Source organism: Octopus bimaculoides, chromosome 16 (assembly GCF_001194135.2).
Source record: "Octopus bimaculoides isolate UCB-OBI-ISO-001 chromosome 16, ASM119413v2, whole genome shotgun sequence".
NCBI classification, from domain to species: Eukaryota; Metazoa; Mollusca; class Cephalopoda; order Octopoda; family Octopodidae; genus Octopus; species Octopus bimaculoides.
The window spans coordinates 1,526,096-1,531,332 of NC_068996.1; positions in this window are offsets into that span (position 1 = coordinate 1,526,096).

A 5,237-nucleotide genomic window follows, 5' to 3' on the forward strand; every position below is an offset into this window, starting at 1 on the left:
GAAGAAGAAGAAGAAGAAGAAGAAGAAGAAGAAGAAGAAGAAGAAGAAGAAGAAGAAGAAGAAGAAGAAGAAGAAGAAGATTGATACTCAGTTAATGTGGTGTAGACGAAGACTCGTTTCAAAGTGTGTTTCGTAATTCATTTGGATTATCATCATAGCCATCGCATACCTTTCCCAAGTGAATAATAATTTTTACTACATTGGACGTAAGATGCTGCAACTTTCCAAGGTCATTTTGCATAAAGAACATGTTCTGAACTTGAAATGTAAAATCTTAAAGTTATTGGTGATAAGATTCATTCTTTCAATTTGCCGCAAAATAAGGAAAGCTACAAATTCTTCGTTGCCATCGTCTTTTCTCATTAGAAACAAGCTTTTAATTAGCTTGCTCGTTTGGAAGTTTTATTTATGTTTTATATGATGTCTTTTATATCTTAATTATACAAAATACATGACTTTCATGTCATATAAATCATTCATATCCGATGTATACATGACTGCGTTAATATGCATACCATGTATTATGCAATGGAATTATATATCCACAGTCAGCGTAAATAAATAAAGTTAGCTCAGCAGATGATCAGGACATCATGCTTACACCAACAATTCAACTCTAGATATACACGTAAAATTTTCTCACTACATATACAATGTATGGAAGGCCAAATCTTCGTAAAATTAGTTTGGTTTGGTATCTTCATATTAATTGAAGTACGAAACAGATATTCAGAGATTTGACTATTCTTAATGCAAACAAAGAACAAGAAGAGGCAAAAAAGTAGATAAAGTAAATATCAAAACAGAATATCTTTAAATATAATTTTTAAAGAAAACATAGAAATATGATATAGATGAATTTCTAGCCCAAGCAATTGAATACATAGCTACATAGGAAACAGACAGCGTTAGATTTAAAAGTTACACAAAGAAATAGCATTAATAATAATGAGCTTCAAAATAAAGCAAAAGGGTCAAAAGACCGCACAAAAAAGCATTTAGACCTTTAAGAATTTTAATCACATGTTTCAGTGACACCATAAAATATATTTCACCCAATACACTGTACCAAAAAACTACTCACATCTACATAAATAAACAAAAGTACAGAAGCATATAAACTATAAACGTACTTATAAGTATAAAATTACACACCTACACCTACACATCACATATATACACACTTATATACATACACATTCTGACACCTACACATCTACACATGCATATAAATATAGACAAACAGATCGATATATATGTGTGTGTGTGTGTGTGTGTGTGTGTGTGTGTGTGTACCAGAGTAATCACATAAATGGGAAAAAGGTAGAAAGAATAATGCTCGAAGACCGGAGGTAGAATAGTATATATATATATATATATATATATATATATATATGTATGTGTGTGTGTGTGTGTGTGTGTGTGTGTGTGTGTGTGTGTGTGTGTGTGTGCGTGCGTGTGAATTAGAGGTTAAGCAACCATCCAAGGGATAATAAATATCCAATGTACTGGAAGTATACCCATGTGTTTATAGCCAAGTACTTACTATTGCAAGGCAGTATCGAAATTGAATAGTAGGTATGAGTAGGTGTAGAAACAGACGTTTACCCAGAATTTCTTATTTGCCTTATATATATGTATATATATAGTTAGATAGATAGATAAACAGATAGATAGATGAATAGATTATACATATAAATATATAAATATACACGCACTTACAAATATAATATACATATATATATACATACATACATACATACACACACACCACACACATATATATACAAATATTTATATATGGTTGAAAATTATGGATAAAGAAAATATGAAGACAGGTGTATGAACAACAAGTAAGTGTACAAGTTTCATGCCCGGGAAAAATAAAACAGTATTTTACGTTTCGAGCCAACGCTCTTCAACAGAAAGGAATATGAAGAAATATGCAGAGAGTTAGGGTTAGCGGTGCGGCATATACATACATACATACATACATACATATATATATACGTGTGTGTGTGTGTGTGTGTGTGTGTGTGTGTGTGTGTGTGTGTGCATATACATATATACGCATACGCACATAATATCTCAATATACATATACATATATATATATATATATATATATATATATATATATATATATATATATATATATATATATATATATATATATATATATATATATATATATATATATATATACGTATATTTATATATATACATGAGCTTTTACGCACACGCACACACACGCACACGCATATATATATATATATAAAACTCATTTACGAGCATATGTATGTAAATATATGCTAAAGACTGAACACTTCTATTATAATGTATCTACTAATGGAATTCTAAATGTAATTTAAATGAATGAAATATAATAATTATATAAGAAAATATCTGAGATTAGTTTCGAGAAGATGAATTATCATTGCGGTCATCAAAGAGTAACAACTTCAGTGATAAATAAAAAAATAATTAGGGCATAGAATATGGATATGATAGACTGGAGTGCTAGATATTAATGGGTTATCAATTATTTTTATAAACATCAAAAGGGTGGAATACACTCTGATACATTATCTATTAAAAAGGCGAGATGAAATTATGGTCACCCATGTTTAAGAAATTATTCAGTTGCATGAATCAATGAATCAATGTCCTAAAGTTTATCCATGTAGGTTTAATAATTTAGAGTAAGGTTAGGTGTAGGTAGCATATAGGAACGATTTGTTTCTTAGGTGCTGATAATGAATTCAGCACATTGATATTCGATTTAATGTTATTATGTCTCAGGTAATGTTATTAACGCCTCAGGTAATGTTATTAACGCCTCAGGTACACAGAGCACACACACACACAACCACCACCACCACCACCTTTATATGGTATATATTACATACAATAGACATAATAGTTTTATATTTAGTGTTATTATCACTGAGAGAATTTAGTTAGAGGTTTACTTTTAGTCTAAACTATGTCTAGATGTAGATTTATGATTATTCCAGTGAGGTTTGCTTCATTAGAAATGTTATATAGACCAAGATTAGTTTGATTATTGGTGGGTATAACGGGTCCTGGTCGAATGTCATTAACAGCCTTATGATAAAAACCATACGCATCAGTTTACAGATAGTTTGAATTAGATCTGGTATTGCAGTTATTTGGATGAGTATTAGAGAGGCCGCCAGTAGTTAGAGTGTTATTAGTTGTACGATTTAATTTACTACGGTTAAATCTTCAATATATTCGCTAATGTTATCAAGCATGGTAGAATAAGCCAGTATAAAAGTCTGGCTATTGAAAATTTTATGATACGGACTGTACTTAAGGATGTGTTTAGGTTTGGTTTATCTAAAACTTTACGAACTATAGTTGAGGGAACATTTACAATGAACGGTTATTTTGAACGAAACATACGCTTACGGAATTTATATTGCATTCCAGATATTACTCCGATTAGATGCATTGGAATCTAAAGCAACTTGTTCGTTATGGTAAAAGGATTGAGAAACTTCAGTTTCCATCTAGCAAATCCTCTCAAGCGATTGGTGGGCTGGGGCCTATTGATTGAATATAGCTTTCTTTCTATCATACCTTATGAAAATACGTTAAATTTATACATATGTGTGTGGGTGCATGTATGTATGTATATATGTAAGTACGTATATATGTATGTATGTATGTATGTATGTATGTATTTCTTGTCAATAGAGAAAGAGCCGGACTCTAACATAGATTCAAGGCTCCTTCATTGGAACTTTTATCAACCTCATCTAGGTATTTGTGCATATGTGTGTGTGTGTGCAGTATTTGGTGTTAGTGTATGCGCAGATTTGTATGTTTGTTTTATGGAAGAGAGGAGATAATAAAGTACGGGTGATGCCAAAACGAAGGTGCATGTGCGTAGGTGTTTATGAAAGTGGGTGTGTGTTTACGGATAGGGTCTAGTGACTTCGACGTGTGGATATGTGCGTGTGTGCGTCTGTAATATGTGTTGTGTGGTGATGTGGTGATGTGGGGCGGTGTGGGTGTGGGGATGTGAGGGTGGGGTATAATTGTGGGGGTGAGTATGTGGAGGTGTAGTGAGAATGTGGGATGGAGTGAGGATGTGGGGGTGTAGATATGGGGGTAGGGTAGAGTATGTGGGAAGTGGGGTGGGGGTAGGGGTATCAATGAAGGAAGAAGGTGGGTAGGAGCGAAGAGAGGAAGTAAGTGTTAGAGCAAGAGAGGATAGGAGAGGTAGTAGGAGTGAAGAGAGGAAGTAGGTGTCAGATGAAGAGAGGAGAGGAGAGGGGAGTTGGGCACAAGTGACGCAAATGAGCGAAGAAAGAAGATTAATTCCAGTTCTTGGCGAAGGCGAGAGACCGGATGGCCACTGTGCAAAGACAATCCGAACACAGGCAAGTGTTGTAATGAATGATCGGTAGGGCGGATATAGCGCGGGGTGTCATTGCCGTGTCTAATGTCTTGGAATTGCTCTGCGAACTTGTCAGCCATATGGCGTCCCGTTTGACCGATGTACAGAGAAGGGCAACAAGAGAAGAAGTTGCAGTAGATGACGTTGTTAAAGGAGATAGAGATATGATAGGGACGACGATGGTGTTGTAGAGGTCGCGGCAAGTGCGGCAGTATGAACGGGAGTAGGGGAACGAGCCATGTCGGGAGGTGGGATTAGGAAAGAATCTGTGGACCAGGAGATCATCTAAGTTTTGGGCTCGTTTGAAGGAGAAAAGGGGTACGTTGGGGAAAGATGTGCGAAGTGGAGGGTCGGATTGTAGTCGCTCGAAGGCTCGGAGAAAAGTGAGTTAGAGGAGCAGGATGGAGGGGTGATAGATAAGAGGAAATGGGAGACGGGCAACGGCGGGGATGGAGAGTAGAGTTACGGTCCACGGAGTGTGCTCTGGCAAAAATTGTATGGATAGTGGTGAGGGGATATCCACGAGGGTTGAAGTGTCAAGCCATGAGTTGACAGAATCGCATACATGTATGTGTGTGTGTATATATATATATATATATATATATATATATATTATCAAAAAGACTATTTCTGAAATCTCTCTAAGTGATCAACTCAATAATTGTACTAGCAAGTAATGTCCGTAGCCACTTCAACATGGCTGTTCGTTCAAACAAACTTTACTGCGATTTTTAACCTCAAGAGGATATCTCCTCTAGGTTGTTAATGATGCACAGCAGCATCGATATATTTCGAGCAGGTGTGTGACC